Source organism: Rhinoderma darwinii, chromosome 5 (genome assembly GCF_050947455.1).
Source record: "Rhinoderma darwinii isolate aRhiDar2 chromosome 5, aRhiDar2.hap1, whole genome shotgun sequence".
Lineage (NCBI taxonomy): Eukaryota > Metazoa > Chordata > Amphibia > Anura > Rhinodermatidae > Rhinoderma > Rhinoderma darwinii.
Genome location: NC_134691.1, coordinates 174,549,973 through 174,568,658, shown reverse-complemented (window position 1 = coordinate 174,568,658; position 18,686 = coordinate 174,549,973). Strand labels below are relative to the sequence as shown.

The 18,686-nt window shown below is 38.0% G+C and overlaps 1 protein-coding gene across 1 annotated transcript in view; it reads right to left on the bottom strand.

The window, feature by feature from the left end:
* The window catches only part of CDH12 (cadherin 12), a 762,277-nt gene that overhangs the window by 485,471 nt on the left and 258,120 nt on the right, over positions 1-18,686 (bottom strand). The window contains exon 2 of the mRNA XM_075826751.1: positions 2,326-2,367. The gene's annotated coding sequence lies outside the window, so the exon portion shown is untranslated. The remainder of the gene's footprint in view (positions 1-2,325; positions 2,368-18,686) is intronic.

Sequence of the window (18,686 nt, the reverse complement as noted above, 5' to 3'; positions counted from 1 at the left end):
AATTTTACCAGTGAGAGATAGATTATATTTAAAAAAAAACAGAAAATCACATTGTCAAAATTATATATATTTATTTGCATTGTGCACAGAGAAATAAGTATTTGATCCGTTTGGCAAACAAGACTTAAACCTTTGTTGGCAAGCACAGCAGTCAGACATTTTTTGTAGTTGATAATGAGCTTTGCACACATATTAGATGGAATTTTGGCCCACTCCTCTTTGCAGATCATCTGTAAATCATTAAGATTTCGAGGCGGTCGCTTGGCAACTCGGATCTTCAGCTCCCTCCATAAGTTTTCGATGGGATTAAGGTCTGGAGACTGGCTAGGCCACTCCATGACCTTAATGTGCTTCTTTTTGAGCCACTCCTTTGTTGCCTTGGCTGTATGTTTCGGGTCATTGTCGTGCTGGAAGACCCAGCCACGAGCAATTTGTAATGTTCCGGTGGAGGGAAGGAGGTTGTCACTCAGGATTTGACGGTACATGGCTCCATCCATTCTCCCATTGATGTGGTGAAGTAGTCCTGTGCCCTTAGCAGAGAAACACCCCTAAAACATAATGTTTCCACCTCCATGCTTGACAGTGGGGACGGTGTTCTTTGGGTCATAGGCAGCATTTCTCTTCCTCCAAACACGGCGAGTTGAGTTAATGCCAAAGAGCTAAATTTTAGTCTCATCTGACCACAGCACCTTCTCCCAATCACTCTCAGAATCATCCAGATGTTCATTTGCAAACTTCAGACGGGCCTGTACATGTGCCTTCTTGAGCAGGGGGACCTTGCGGGCACTGCAGGATTTTAATCCATTACGGCGTAATGTGTTACCAATGGTTTTCTTGGTGACTGTGGTCCCAGCTGCCTTGAGATCATTAACAAATTCCCCCCGTGTAGTTTTCGGCTGAGCTCTCACCTTCCTCAGGATCAAGGATACCCCACAAGGTGAGATTTTGCATGGAGCCCCAGATCGATGTCGATTGACAGTCATTTTGTATGTCTTCCATTTTCTTACTATTGCACCAACAGTTGTCTCCTTCTCACCCAGCGTCTTACTTATGGTTTTGTAGCCCATTCCAGCCTTGTGCAGGTCTATGATCTTGTCCCTGACATCCTTAGAAAGCTCTTTGGTCTTGCCCATGTTGTAGAGGTTAGAGTCAGACTGATTAATTGAGTCTGTGGACAGGAGTCTTTTATACAGGTGACTATTTAAGACAGCTGTCTTTAATGCAGGCACCAAGTTGATTTGGAGCGTGTAACTGGTCTGGAGGAGGCTGAACTCTTAATGGTTGGTAGGGGATCAAATACTTATTTCTCTGTGCACAATGCAAATAAATATATATAATTTTGACTATGTGATTTTCTTTTTTTTTTTTTATATATAATCTATCTCTCACTGGTAAAATTAACCTAGCCTAAAAATTCTAGACTGTTCATGTCTTTGACAGTGGGCAAACTTACAAAATCAGCAAGGGATCAAATACTTATTTCCTTCACTGTATATATATATATATCTACACAAAAGCCCAGGGGAGTAGTTATAGGAGGTGCCGAGAAAACAGTTACACCCTGGTGCCTGAGGGAGCCCAAAGGCCCTCCTACACATAGGAAGGAACCAGTATAATAAATAGCATATGGTAGGTTGGGGCCCTGTTTTTGCATAGGGGCCCAGGAGACCTAAGGAATAAAAATCTGATTTGAGGGTGATTGCAATAATTCATCTCTCTTAATGTTTACTGAGGCATATTATCCCATTTAGTTAGAAGAAGCAGTAAAAACACTTTACTGCTCTTTTCTTTTTAACAAATACAACATAACAAAGAGCTGATAGCATGATACAGAACTAATGACTGTGTCTGTGAATATTTCATTATAATGTAAAACAAAATCAAGTGATTAAAATGCAAACATTATATTGTGTAGAATTTCCATATTTTATAATGCTTTTCTAGTCGACATTCAATTCTATAGCATCCTTTCCCAATTGACTTAATGTGCTATTATCCAACAACTGCTTATTGTGTTTTTTCCTTGCATTGTCTTTAGAGAAATTATGTGATTTTCCAAACAAATACATACTAATCTCTTTACCTTGTACTACTGATCCTTAAAACATTCCTAAATTCAGAAATCAAATATACAGACAACAAAGTATATACCATAAAATAGTTTACGTTTAAAAATAAATAAAGGGGTTTTCCACTTTTCATTCAGACTAAAGGAGGTCTGAGATCTGGGGCCAAATGGTTTAAGGGGACACTGTCTTCCATAAACATGTATCACTAATCCATGCTGACCTGCTTAGTTGTTTTCAGAAATGAACTAAAACTCACCCAGTCTTCATACGAATGTACTCAGTTGGTTAAGGAACGTTTCTGTAAAAGAGCAATAAAAATGTACAGTTATTTTTTATTATTATTCTTGTTATTTTATATGCATAGCTTTGTAATTTTCCATGGTGTTGTAGAAAGATAAAGCAAGTAACAAATACAGTCACAAAGAATATTAGAATGATGATTCAAATGCACAATGGCGGTTACAAGATACAAAAGAAAAGAAAGTCCTTCCCATTTGAAAGTACAATGTAAAGGGTAAAGCCCCTATTACACCGATCAATGTTTGTCTGCTCCTGTCACAAGGAGGTATGTATGGAGAAGAGCGGTCGTTACTGTGATCGCTCATCCCCATACATTATTATCATGTTGGTAGCGTGTCTCCCTGTTTACATAGGGAGATGTGCTGCCGACAACAATAATATTTAACTTTTTTAAAACGATACGATCAGCAGATGAACAAGCGTTTACACAGGACAATTATTGGCAACGAGCGTTCTATGAATGCTCGTCTGCCCGATAATTGCCCAGTGTAAAACCCCCTTAAGTCCCCTAGGTAAGGTGTAAATTAGGTTTAGAATTAGAGAAAGCGATTATGCTTTGTCTGATGAGAAGTAGCACTGGAAAAGCCTGACAAGAAGGTTTAAGGGTCAGTAAACACAGAGTTATTTGGTGCTGATTTTGATGTGGAAATCGGCTGAAATCGCCACCTATTGACTTCAATGGGAGGCAGAGGCTTTCTTTCCAGGGTGGCTTTTGGTTTCTTGAAGGAAAATAAGGGGCATGTCCCTTCTTGCCACAGTTTCCGCCTCTGACCTCCATTGAAATCAATGGGAGGCAAAAAAAAAATCCTGCGGCGATCGTTTATGAGTGTTTTTTTGCATATTTTTTGCCCACTGTTCTTGCATTAGCTTCAATGACCACGGGCAAAAAAACGCGGAAAAAAAACTGCCTGAAAAAAAACTCCATGTGAACAGGGCCTAATAGGAAGTTAAAATATTAGAAACTGCTATTCAGTATGATCAAGTAAGGCCTCGTTCACATGTGCATTCTTCAATTTTATTGTTTTTCTCCATCATAGGGGCAGAACAACAAAGTTGACAGAGTTCTGGTTCCATCACATGCGGACATCAATGGTGCTCGATAGACCCAATTGACTTATAATAGGGCCTTTGTCAGGTACCGCCGTACTGTCTGTCATTTTACCAGAAAAAAAAAGCACTACATGCTGTGCTATTTTTTTGGTAAAATGTGACGGAATCTGCGACTGAGACCTCCAACGCAAATGTGAATGGTTGGGGGATAAAAGAGAATCATCCCTTATATCAAAAAACATTTCCCATTCGTTTGAACTACACTCCTCAACATTGAAATTGCAAGACCAAGAAGGGCAAGCCGTGAGGTTATGCAAATCAAGGAAATAGCAGGTGTAGCTAAATCTGCAAATTATCAAATTTTCAAGCACCTAGCTCCAATCTGTGACATGTGAGAGGGACATAAAAGCCAGCTTGAAAGCAAAGTTTTTAGCCACATGAAACCTCAAAAATCAAATCAAGTGGTGTGGAATGATTGTGCGATGCCTCTTGTTAGTCGACATGCCAGTTATCACCACTTGTTGCAAACTGCGAGGGACATAATCCTTGAACTGAGAGAACTTGGTTTATCACCCTGGCAGATTGCTACGCGCCTAGGCCGAGATGTCAGCACTGTCCAACATTGGATGTCCCGGAGGTTGAGAGAACAACAACGAACGGGAATGACAGAAAGAGGAGCGCAGAGACGAAACTCTGCACGGATGGATCGTCTGATTGGAAGAATAGTGCATAGTGATCCATTCTGTACTGCAAGTGAAATTGGACGTCACATGCCAAGCCTAGGACTGCAACCAGTGTCGACATAAATCATCAGAAGGCATTTGCATGACACTGGGCTACAAGCCAGACATCCAGCTACAGGTGTTCCATTGACCACACGCCACCACCCCCAAAGGCTATCATGGTGAACAGCAAGGCGGCAATGGAGGCTGGAATAAAGGTCTATCTTCTTCAGCAATGAGTCCTGCTTTTGTCTTGGATGCAATGATAGGCAGAGATTGGTATGGAGACCAAGTGGGCAAAGCCATGAAGAGGCCTTCAGAAGAGAACGTTACACCGGTACTTCTTCCAGGATTATGGTGTGGGGTGGCATAATGTACGATGGCCGGACCCATTTAGTCCTCATTTCAGATACACTAACAGCTCGGGGTTACATTGATTTGTTTGTGGAACCAGTGATACGGCAATTTCTCCAAAGTGTCACGGCAGCCACTTTTCAACAGGACAACGCCAGGCCACATGTTGCTCGTGTTACTGTGAGCAGCCTGCGTAGCCTAAACATGCTACCATCTACTGTATCTCCAGACTTGTCTCCCATTAAGCACATGTGAGAGGTCATTAGTCGGCAATTGCAAGGGAAGCTGACAGCAGCCAATCTTGATGATTTGCATGCCCAAGTGCATTCAGCATGGCATAACATTCCTCAGACAACCATTAATAACCTCACTGATAGCATGCCAAGGCGTGTAAGTGTGTGTATTTCTTCACGTAGCGGTCATACTCTATACTGAATAAATCAAGATATTTAGAATTATTTTGTTTCCAATTTTTTTATCATTTGGATATCATTAACATGTCTATCGATCCTGTGATTTCCACAATTACAAAACTTCTCCTTCTTGGTGTTGCAGTTTCAATGTTGAGGAGTGTATTAAAAAAAAAGGTTATACATGCTCTGGTTTAGTACTGTGCGGCATACAAATTTAACTATAAGGTAAATCACTATTTTCACAAAAATGTGTCTGTCATCTAACCAAATTTTTTTTTAAGAAGAAACATGGCTCTTAAAACAGTTTGCTTTGTGAACAAGTTAAATTGATGTAAATTCCCTAGCTGAAATCCTAAAAGTAATTTAGGGGTTTGCACTGACTATTATAGATTGGTATTGCCTTGTCAACCCTCAATGTGCCAATCATGTTGACAGAGCTGCAATTTTAGATACTGAATGAATGTTTAAACTGTTTCTCGCTTTTTGTACTTACATAATCTTTCTTTCCCCACCTCTGTCATTATTTCAAATGATTATGTGACATGTTCCTTCTTTTACAGGTATACCATTAAAATGCAAAGAAATGATGGACTGAACTGTTGAAATTGTATGCTCTGCATAAGTGCCAGTCATTCAGTTGCTTTCAGATGACAGATAAGTAACTTTCCATTTTAAAGGGCTGCCATTGAAAGCCAGCATCATCTATTTTAAGGTTAGAGATTGCTCATTCCATTGTAAGTTATGATGATTGGAGGAAATGTCATTGCCTAATAATAATTACTACATGCTATTAAATAAGACCTGTCACCTCTACAGACATGTCAATTTTAGTAAATAAAAATTCCTGGAGCATATTTTCTTAGAACGTTGCGTTTAGTTATTCCTCCGTTATTCCTCTTATAAATTTCTGAATCGTTTAGTATTGATTTTCTCATCTCTAATTGTGGGTGTACCACTCACTGGTGTAAACAAAATAAAGCCACTGCACTTGTGAATAGTTCCAGAACTGCATCTATTAAAGTCTTCAGATGGTGGAATGTAAGAAATAAACTGGAAGTGAACAAAGTGCTGTGGTGAGAAATGGATATTGAATATGGGTGCTGAACGCAGCATTGTTGGACTTGTTGTACAGGCAAATTGGTGTGTAACACTGCTTAAAATACAGTAGCACATAATCTTAATCAGCGACCAAGTCAGATCTTAGACTCTCTATGTACGGTACAATGGCAGATATTACAAACCTGAGCAAAGATTTTGGTAGAAGGTCAAAATAAACTGTATATTGTTCAAGCTAAAATATTGTTACAAAAACTGAGCACTTGTAGTGATCCTATAATTTTAAACTAGTTTATTTTATAAATCAATCCCCAAACTATATCACTTATAGATCACGGTTGAAGTAGAAAACTTAAAGGGTTTCTCTGGGAAATATATATTAACCCCTTCCCGCACCTTGGCGTAAATTAACTCCTGGGCGTGCAGTTACGTCCGCGCTTTAACAGTTAACCGCCGCGCGGCGCTACACCGCAGCGGCGGTTAACTGTGCAGGGTGTCTGCCCTGCTCTCCATGTTGCCGATCAGCGGCCTGTCGCCGCTAAAATCGGCAATTAACCCCTTCGATGCGGTGGTCGATTGCGATCGCCGCATTGAAGAGGTTTAGAGCAGATCGGCAGCCCCCCACGTGCATTTGCGGCGGCTGGCGATCTTTATCACGGCAGCCAGAAGCCAGAGAATTGCCTCCGGGCTGCCATGTACGGAAGCTTTGGAGGAGCGGCCTCCGGCCGGTCACAATGACAGTTAGAACACATTACACTACGTAGGTAGTGTAATGTGTTCCAGCAGTGATCAGAGCTGCAAGTCTAAGTATCCCCTAGTGGGACAAGTAAAAAAAGCAAAAAAAATAGAATAAAATGTTTATAAAAAGTGTAAAAATATAAGTTATAAGTGACATAAACAAACACTGCTTTTTTTCCTATAATAAGTATATTATTATAGGAAAAAAAGTACACATATTTGGTATCACAGCAGTCGTTAAGACCCCAACTATAAAATTATAATATTATTTTTCCCGCACGGTGAACACCGCAAAAAAATAAGTAAAAAAACAATGCCAGAATCACTATTTTTTGGTCACCACTCCTCCCAAAATATATAAAAAAAGTGATCAAAAAGTCGCATGTACGCCAAAATGGTACCAATACAAACTACAACCTATCCTGCAAAAAACAAGCCCTTACACAGTTTTTTTGACTGAAAAATAATAAAAGTTATGGCCCTCAGAATATGGTGACACAAAAAATAATTGATTTTATAAATAAGTGATTTTATTGCACTAACGCAAAACATTAAAAAATTATATACACATGGTATCGCCGTAATTGTACCGACCCGCAGAATAAAGTAAAATTGTCATATACAGCCCAGGGTGAACGCCTAAAAAAAAAAGAATAAAAAACATGGTCAGAATTGATGGTTTTTGGTCAGCTTGCTTTCCAAAAAATGAAAAAAAAGTGATAAAAAAAATTGCATGTACCCCAAAATGGTACCAATGAAAACTACAGATTGTCCCGCAAAAAATAAGCCCTCACACAGCTCCGGTGAAGAAAAAATAAAAAAGTTCTGGCTCTTAGAATATGGCGATGAAAAATGTGCAGAGTGTCCCAAAAGCAGATAAGATTGGGTGCCATTTATCAGTGCAACACCGGCCACATATCTGCGGATTATTATTTACTTACACCATTATTTTAGCCTCTTATTATGCCCTGATGTTCTCTGCGCATATTACAAATGCCCCCCCACATTATAAACTGAAATACCAGTAAAACGCCAAACCGAACTAACAAGCTAAATCTGCGCGCCAAATGCCGCTCCCTCTCTTCTGAGCCCTACAGCGTGCCCAAACAGCAGTTTACGCCCACAGATCTGGCATCGCCATACCCGAGAGAACCCGGTTAATATTTTATGAGGTATTTGTCTTCAGTGGCACAAACTGGGCATAACATGTAGTGCACTAAAATGGCATATCAGTGGAAAATGTTAATTATCACTCTGCACCATCCGCTGCACATTAACCCCTTCGCGCACCACGACATAGCATGTTGTAGTGTGGAGGGTGATGTATGGAGCGGGCTCATGTGAAAAATAAAGAATTTAAAACTGCAAAATCGCTGTTTTTTTGGTCACCTTGGCTCTACCAAAAAATGAAATACAAAGTGCTCAAAAAGTTGTATGTACCAAAAATTTGTACCAATAATAGTGACCGCTCGTCCCTCAAAAAAATAAGCATTAACACCACTCTATTGATGGAAAAATAAAAAAAGTTATGGCTCTTGGAAAGTGGGGAGGGAAAAACTAAAAAGGAAAATAAAAAAATGGTTCAGTCCGGAAAGGGCTAATTACTTTCTAATGAAAAAACATTTATGACCACATGTGAGGTATTGCCGTGCTCGGGAGAAATTGCTTTACAAATGTTCCTCCTTTATCCTTTGTGAAATTGAAAAAATGCAACATTTTAGTGGAAATAATGTTGAAATTCATTTTTACTGACTAATTCTAATAAATCCTGCAAAATACTTGTGGGGGGTTTCCACGGTTTTGGCCTCTCAGGGGCTTTCCAAATGCGACATGGCACCCAAAAACCATTTCAGCTAAATTTGAGCTCCAAAAGCCAAATAGCGCTCCTTCCCTTCTAAGCCCTGCTGTGGGTCCAAACAGCAGTTTATTACCACATATGGAATATTTCCGTAATTTTGAAAAATTGTTTTACAAATGTTGGGGTGCTTTTTCTCCTTTATTCCTTGTAAAAATTTAAAATGGCTACCTTTTTTCAGAATAATTACCTTTACAGAATAATTCCAATGAATTCAGCAAAACAATTGTGGGGTCAAAATGCTAACTTTACCCCTAGAAAAATTCCTTAATGAGTGTAGTTTTCAAAATGGGGTCACTTTTGGGGGGTTTCCACTATTTTGTTCCCTCCACTGCATTGCAAACGCGTCACGACACTGAAAACTATTCCAGCAAAATCAGAAATCCAAAATCCAAATGGGGCTCCTTTCCTTCTGAGTCCTGCTGTGGGTCCAAACAGCTGTTCATTACCACATATGGGGTATTGCTATGATCGGGAGAAATCGCTTTACATATGTTGGGATGTTTTTTTCTCTTTTATTCCTTGAAAAAATTACAAATTTCACATACTAATTCAAATAAATTTAGCAAAAAAACTGTGAGTTCAAAATGCTAACTATACCACTAGATAAATTCCCTGAGGGGTGTAGTTTCCAAAATGGGGTCACTTTTGGGGGTCTTTATTGTTTTAGCCCCACAAGACCTCTTCAAACCTGACATGGTACCTAAAATATATTCTAAAAAAAAAGGAGGCCCCAAAATCCACTAGATGCTCCCTTGCTTCTGAGGCCTGTATTTCAGTAAATTTGCGCACTAGGGTCACATGTGGGATATTTATAAAAACTGCAGAATCTGGGCAATAAATATTGAGTTGCATTTCTCGGGTAAAACTTTCTGTTGTATAGAAAAAAAACTGTATTACAAATAAATTTTGGCCAAAAAATATGAAATTTGTAAATTTCACCTCTACTATGCTTTAATTCCTGTGAAATGCCTAAACGGTTAAAACACTTTCTGAATGCGGTTTTGAATACTTTGAGGGATGCTGTTTTCAAAATGGGGTGATTTATGGGGACTTTCTAATATATAAGGCCCTCACAGCCACTTCAGATCTGAACTGGTCCTTGTAAAAATAGCCTTTTGAAATTTTATTAAAAATATGAGAAATCGCTGCTAAAGTTCTAAGTCTTGTAACGTCCTAGAAAAATAAAAAAATGTTCAAAAAACGATGCAAACAAAAAGTAGACATATGGGAAATGTAAACTAGTAACTATTTTGTGTGGTACTACTATCTGTTTTACAAGCAGATGCATTTAAATTTAGAAAAATGCTAATTTTTTCAAATTTTCTCCAAATCTTGGTGTTTTTACAAATAAATATTGAATTTATCAACCAATTTTTTCCACTAACATAAAGTACAATATGTCATGAGAAAACATTCTCAGAATCACTTGGATAGGTAAAAGCATTCCCAAGTTATTCTACATAAAGTGCCACCTGTCAGATTTGAAAAATCGTCTTTGTCCTGAGGGCCAAAACAGGCTCAGTCCTGAAGGGGTCAATGTCCTATCCTTGGGCCAGTAATATCAGAATGGTGGGGGTCCAACTGCCGAATACTGTGTCCTCTTCATAGCTTACCAGGCACATAGCCGTATGCATCTGATTGCAGTTTTGGTCCTATTCAAGTAAATGGGACTGAGTTGCAATCCCAGGCACAGCCCCTGTGCCTGGTAAATATTGAAGAAAAAAAATGCCTTTCAGCCGCTCTTGCATACATATAATTTACATTTTAATTTGAATTTCGCCAAAGAAATTGTCAATAACAGTGTAAGTGTCCTAATAAACAATACTTATTGGGACCTGTTCACATCACCTTTGTGATGTGTTTGGTGTGTACACCAGGAAATCTTCTGATGTATGCGCTAAATGTGTCCATAGGGCTCCATTATCTTGAGGAAGGCCAAAAGCATGTCCCTTTGGCTTCTGCCGGGCTGATATATGTTGGTATAACTTTTTTTTTAGGTATTGAATAGCGTAGTAGACTACGATATTCCATACAAAGGGATCCTACAGAAAAATATAGTATTTTATGTATATTTTTTGGACATTGTAGTCTTTGGGTGATATATACATCATGAGCTTTTCAATAGCTTTTCATGATGTATACATTAAACGCCATAATAGTCAATGGGTCATGGATACCTGTGCAGAATGCCTAATAGTGGCATCTGTCATCAATAGACTATTATGTATTAGATACATTAAACATATATGTTATGAAAAGGTCATGAGAGTTCATGACATACATTAAACGTGTACCAATGATAGTTTATGGGTGCTGGATGTAACTTTAATAATAATCGCCATGGTACTAAAATTATCTTTATATTCCATTGTTTTTTTTCTTAGTCATTACTGATTAATTTTAGGATTTAATCAGTAATTAGATGAGAAAAAAATATCTGTAGCAATTTAGAAAATTAAGATTCACATGTAAAATCAATCCAATTGTTGAAGATCCCTTACAGTGTATGTAACTTTAGCAGCAAGCATTGCAATAATAATTACTAATGGCTAATAAAAAAAATCTATGTTTTAGTCTCCATTATCTTTTAATTTGACTCATTATAATCTATATATATAAAGTATAGGCATGGCTCCTCTACAGAAGGACTTTGATGGGCAGTCACAAGTTCTTTGAAATGAAACACACTGACACTCCCAATCTCTACAATACTGTACCCAGTGCTATAAACTAATAAAATTAAGAAAAGTTGTTGCAGTCCCAAATATAGAATTAGGCAAATAGGATATTCCTAGGAATAAGCATGTACCCTATCTCATATTATAATTGTATGGAGAATATGATTCTGTGATGTTTAAAAAATGGTTTTGTAGGCATTTCAAGTGGTCATTTAATATATTTTATCTTAAAAACATCAATCTGATAATATTAATTTCAATATAGGCAACTGCTAGACGTCTTTATACTAAAATATAACATCTTAGCCAGGCAAGCCTTGGTACAAGCATTATGTGAAAACATCAAACTTTATTGGATGCCTTGAGTATAAATACTGGGTAGGTAATACAGAATCACTCGTATCACTCTCGATCCCTGAAAAGCTCTAAAACATTGTTATAGTGTGCATAACTCAACCTCAACAAAATATAGGTTGTTATGCATCTAGTTATATTTTACTTGATATGTGCTGGTATTAGATACAGCTTCTACTTTTTTTTGTTTTTACAAATTGTAAGAATTCTGGACTTTAAGAAGCTTTATATTTTACAGTATTTATAAATATCAATGAAAAACGTTCATATTTTCAAATAGAAGAGTGGTTCTCTTTTTTTAAGAGATCTGACCAGCAGCCGTTCTATCATCGCTAAACTTTTTGGGATAAAATAAGATTGTATCTATCTGCATTATCTCCCTGTCTGTACTAACTAGGAGTGCAGCAGAGAAAATGCTGGGTATGTGAAGTGCTGCTTCTACAGACACTGACCAGCTTTAATGTATTTAAACTGGTTTTACCACTTGGTATAGGCATAATTGCTTTGCCTCTATGGATATTAATATGGATAGATAGATAGATAGATAGATAGATAGATAGATAGATAGATAGATAGATAGATAGATAGATAGATAGATAGATAGATAGATAGATAGATAGATAGATAGATAGATAGATAGATAGATAGATAGATAGACATATCACTTAGCTTGCTTGGCAAGTTAGAATTGTATGAGGTAGTGTAGCTCTCTGTGCATCAAACCATCCATAAGAGCTCAATGACTTGAAATAGTCAGCTACATTTGGTGTACTCTTCCCCTGCTCATCTCTATTATGCTATTTTGTAGTATCTTAATACCAAATCTCCTTCAACAAATGTGAATGACATCACAAGAATTTATATGTCAGTACTAGATTACTATAACCTGTTAGGACTTAACTGATCAGTTAATAACAACAGTTGGCGAACCATCACTTTTTACTCCCTACAGCTACATTTTCGAGTTACTTTCTTTCATTACGGCAGCTGGTTAGGCTTTTGCAGTCCCTTGAAAATGAGTTTCTAGCCATCCTGTCCTATAATAACAAAGTTGAAAAGATTAATGGCCAATTAAGTTTGTTTTGCAGTTATTTACAACACTAATCATGCGTGCAGTATATTGTTTCAGTCTAACAACAGACTAGCATTTGTCTGAACAAGGATGTATTTGCATAAGTGGTGCATTGTTTTGAAAGCTAAACCATCTGAAAATCAAAAGAGTAATCATTGTATTCTACATAACATTATGTTCACTTATTAACATTATTTAATGCAGTGTTTTAGGCATTGCTTTCGGTGACAGATTTTCTTTTTTCATTTCCAGAGCTTGTATAAAGAGCGGCACCATTAATGCTCTAAGTAAACTCTTGTCATAGCGAGAAATATTTATCAATAATGTTGTAGGAGCAGGGCTTGTCATTATGGTAAGACAATTTACCTGAGACAGTTTTCACTAATCACAAATTGATAAATCTCGCTGATTGTGTTTAAAGGATATAATAACCATGTAGATGACCTGAATTTCTAAATGAGGGTTTCTTCTACACAATTTGCTAACTGAGTAATCATGATGTGTTACCTCAGGACTTTTTTGTTTTTTCCTCACCGTATTCCATCAACCATATTTTTTATATATTTATGTCTACATAGCTTTCTAAAGGGGTTGTCTCACGACAGACATTTATGGCATCCACAGGATATGCCATAAATCTCTGATAGATGCCGGTCCCACCTCTGCGACCTGTACCTATCTCAATAACGGGGGTTCCCGACCCCATCCTTGTTTTGTGATGCTGCTGCTGGCCACTGCATCCAGACGGTGAAGGTGGTTGGGATTTCGGAAACAGCTGGGCTTGCTGAGCTACACTGTTTCCGTGACTCCAATAGAACTGAATGAAAACGTTCTTGAGATAGGTGCAGGTCGCAGAGGTTGATATGGATATGCCATAAATGTCTGTCGTGAGACAACACCTTTAAAGAGGCTCTGTCACCAGTTTCATACTTCCCTATCTCCTACCTAATCTAATAGGTGCTGTGTTGTAGATAACTACTGTGTATTTTTTTTTTGTTTGTTTGTTTTTTAAACTTTTATTAGTGACAAAGTTATGAGCATTTCAACATTGAGGCAAATTTTTTGTAAAAGCCCAACTGGGCATTTGTTTTACTTTAACCAAGTGGGCGTTGTAAAGAAAAGTGTATGACGCTTTATGACAGCCAGGAGGCTATTGGAGGCGATGTCTGATCTTTCTCTCGTCGCTCCGGTGAAGAACCCATGGGCGTAAGTGAAGGCATAGCATGATCCCGCGTGATCTCGCATGATCACGCTGTGCTGTGACTAAAGCTGGACATGAATGGAGAGAAGTGTATGACACTGATTGGTCAGCGCCATACACTTTTCTTTACAACGCCCACTTGGTTAAAGTAAAAAAAAATGCCCAGTTGGGCTTTTACAAAAAATTTGCATAAATGTTAAAATGCTCATAACTTTGTCACTAATAAACGTTTTTTAAAAAACAACAACAACGCAGTAGTTTTCTACAACACAGTACCTATTACATTAGGTAGGAGATAGGGAAGTATAAATCTGGTGACAGAGCCTCTTTAACCCTTTCCCGACATTTGACGTATCCATAGGGCAGAGGCTCTTTAACCCCTTAATGACCGGGCATGTTTGTACCAAGCCAGATTTGTCAAATCTGGTATATCTTACTTTATCAGAGAATAACTCTGTGAAAGTTTTGAATATCCAAGTAATTCTGACATTGTTTTTTCGTCACATGTTGTACTTTATTTTAGTGGTAAAAGTAGACTGATACAATTTGCGGAAAAGAATAAAAAAAATAGAAAAATGGAAGAAATTTTGTAAAAATTACCATTTTTCCCTATTTTTAACTGCAATATGCTACATATGTACACACATACTGTACAATTTTTTTTAAATTAAATATATATTTCTATCTCTTTACTCTATTTTGGCAGCACTTTTGAAAAAATAAAATACATTTTCAGCAATTTAGAGGACTTACAAATTGAATAATAATTTTATACATTTTGAAGTACATTTTGTTTTCCTGCACCAAGACAGGTTTTCAGAGGCTCATAGGTCTCAGAGTGATGGAAACCCCCACAAATGACCCCATTTAGAAAACTAGACCCCTTAAGGTATTTACCTAGGGTTATAGTAAGTATTTTGACCCCACAGTTTTTTGCTAAATTGAATACATAGCAGGTGAAAAAAATTATAATTTCACTTTTTTTCATAAAAGTATCAGTTTGAAGACCAATTTCTTTGTAAAGCGACCATGAGAATGAAGAAACACACCACAAAATATATCACCCTGCTTCTCCTGTTTTCAAAAATACCCACATTGTGGCCCTAATGTGCTGCCTGGACACACGGCAGGACCCAAAAGGAAGGGAGCACCCGGTGGCTTTCAGGACTCATATTTTGCTTGAAAATGTTTTAGGCCCCACTGTAAATTTGGAGAGGCTTTGAGCTGCCAGAACAATAGAAACTCCCCATAAACGACCCCATTTAGAAAACTAGACCCCATAACGTAATTATTTAGGTGTATAGTAAGTATTTTGACCCCACAGTTCTTTGCTAAATTTAATGCATATCAGGTGAAAAAAAAAAAGTCACTTTTTTCATAAAAGTATTAGTTTGAAGACCGATTTCTTTGTAAAGCGAACATGAAAATGAAGAAACACACCCCAAAAACTATCACCCTCTTTCTCCTGTTTTCAAAAATACCCACATTGTGGCCCTAATGCGTTGTTTGGACACACGGCAGGGCCCCAAGGAAGGGAGCACCAGGAGGCTTTCAGGACTCATATTTTGCTTGAAAATGTTTTATTCCCCACTGTACATTTGGAGAAGCTTTGAGCTGTCAGAACGATAGAAACTCCCCATAAACGACCCCATTTCGAAAACTAGACCCCTTAAGGTATTTATCTAGGGTTATAGTTAGCATTTTGACCACACAGGTTTTTCTTTTCAACAAGTTTTATTGAGTTTTTACAACAAAGTAAGGAAATATATTGCATAAACACAAAAAAAAAGGGGGGGGAGATACACAATATATAATATATCGCAACTGATACAGCAATGCACTAGTCAGTATGTCAAACTGTCAGGGCGGTAATGATAAGAGCATGTAAAAAGAGGAAACAAAATTGAGAAGTGGAAAGAGGGAATGGAGAGAGGGGAACAAAAAGACAGGGAAAGGTAAAGGTGTGGTCGGCCAGAGATCTAGAGAAAAATTATTAGCAAATTGTCAAAAGGCGGTGATTATGGCACCAGGTAGGTGAGAGTAGGCGTAATTGATCCAGGGCAGCCAAAGCAACTCGAATCTGGCAATCCTATCCAATAAAATACTTGTGAGTTTTTCGTTTACAAATATTTGGTCCATTCTGGTTTTGACACCTGCAAAAATTACAGACTGCTTTTTCCAGGAGTGGGCAATAGTCATTTTAGCAGCCAATAGGATGTAAGAGAACAATTGAAATTGTGCATGCGTTAGTTCAGAGGGTTTGAGGTGGAGGAGAGCTAACTTAGGGTCTTTATGTAAAATTATACCAAACAGACTCTGAGCGAGACCAAAGACTCTGCTCCAGAATCTAACGAGTTTAGGACAGGACCACCATATGTGGAGCATGTCACCAGGTGCGGGGCATCCCCTAAAGCATGAAGCAGGCCACACAGGTTTTTCACTAAATATATTGGAATTAGTCTGTAAAAATTAAAATGTACTTTTTTTCTGAAACAACATAGACATTTTTATTATTTACAAGGAATAACGAAGAAAATGCACCCCAACATTTGTAAAGCAATGTCTCCCGATTACATATGTGGTAATAAACTGCTGTTTGCACCCACAGCAGGGCTCAGAAGGGAAGGAGCGCCATTTGGATTTATGATTTTGCTGGAATGGTTTTCGGTGCCATGTCGCATTTGCAATGCACTGGAGGGACCAAAACAGTGGAAACCCAACAAAAGTGACCCCATTTTGGAAAAACCTTCAAGGAATTTTTCTAGGGGTATAGTGAGCATTTACAGCCCACGGGTCTTTTGCAGAGTTTATTAGAATTAGGGCGCAAAAATTAATATCAACATTTTTTCCACTAAAATGTTGAATTTTCTCATTTTCACAAGGGATAAAGGAGGAAAAAAAAAACAACCATTTTTTATAAAGCAATTTCTCCCGAGTACGGAAATACCCCACATGTGGTCATAAGTTTTTTCATTAGAAATTAATTAACCCTTTCAGGACTGATCCATTTTTTGCTTTCATATTTTAGATTTTCACTCCCCGCTTTCCAAGAGTCATAACTTTTTTATTTTTCCATCAATAGAGCGGTGTGAGGGCTTATTTATTGCGGGAGGAGCTGCAGATTTTATTGGTACCATTTTTTGGTACATAAAAAGTGATTCAAAAGTTGTATTACATTTTTTTTTTAGAGCGAAGGTGACAAAAAATAAATAAAACAGCGATTTTGGCGGTTTCAATTATTTAATTTTTTTAAGGTGTGCACTGTGCAAATTAAATAATGATATATTGTAATAGTTCGGACTTTTACGTACGTAGCTATACCAATTTTGTTCATTTTTTTTACATTACTTTAGAAGAAAAATGCGAAAAGGTGGTTTTTTTTAACTTTAAAAAAAATTAATTCTCACTACTAATAACTATAAGGGTATGTTCACACGATGAGAGGCATTTACGTGTGAAAAGACAGACTGTTTACAGCTGCCTCGTTTCACACGTAAATGCTCCTCCTCGTAATTTACGAGGCATCTAAGACGCTCTGAGACGCTCGTAAATCTTGAGCTGTGTTTCATTGAGTTCAATGAAGAACAGCTCAAATTACGTGGCAAAGAAGTGCCCTGCACTTCTTTGCCGAGGCAGTCCATTTACGCTGTCAAACGAAGACGCGTAAATTACAGGTTGTCTGCACAGTACGTCGGCAAACCCATTCAAATGAATGGGCAGATGTTTGCCGACGTATTGCAGCCCTATTTTCAGACGTAAAACGAGGCATAATACGCCTCGTTTACGTTTGAAAATAGGTTGTGTGCCTTATTCTTCTACACATTTTATTAATCAATCCCCTTAGGGGACTTGATCCAGCGATCATTGAATCACTGGTACAATACACTGCAATACTAATGTATTGCAGTATATTGTTATTCTTACAGGCTTCTGTAACAGAGCGATCGCTGTACCTGTCCGTTAGTACCGAGGGGGCCTGCTGTAATACACAGCTGACACCCGTAGCGTATGGAGCGGGCTCAGCATGTGAGCCGGCTCCATACATCAACCGCCGCACCATGATGGGGAATTAAGTCATAGTGCGCAAAGGGGTTAATGCGCAGCGGATGGTTCAAAGTGAAAATTGCAATTTTCCACTGATATGCCATTTTAGTGCATAATATGTTGTGCCCAGTGTGTGCCACAGAAGACAAATACCTCATAAAACGTTAAGCGGGTTCTCTCGGGTATGGAGACGCCATATGTGTGGGCGCAAACTGCTGCTTGGGCACACTGTAGGGATCAGAAGGGAGGGACACCATTTTGCTTTTGGAGCGCAGATTTTGCTTAGCAGTAGTTTTGTTTGGGGTTTTGCTGGTATTTCAGTTTATAATTTGGGGGTATGTGTAATCTGTGTGGAGTACATCAGGGCATAATAAGAGGGTATAATAATGGGGTAAATAAATAATATTTCATAGATATGTGCCCGGTGTCACACTGATAAATGGCGCCCGATCTTATCCGCTTTTGGACATTTTGCATCGTTATATTCTGAAAGCCAGAACTTTTTTATTTTTTCACCACCGGAGCCCTATGAGAGCTTATTTGTTGCGGGACAATCTGTAGTTTTCATTGGTACCATTTTGGGGTACGTGCGATTTTTTTAATCACTTTTTATTCAATTTTTTTGCAATCCTGAGCAAAAAACAGGAATTCTGACACCGTTTTTTAGGTTTTATTTTTGCGGCGCTCACCGTATGCTATAAATGAAATTTTGACTTTATTCTGCGTGTTTGTACGATTACGGCGATACCATATGTACATAGGTTTGGTCCTTTTTTT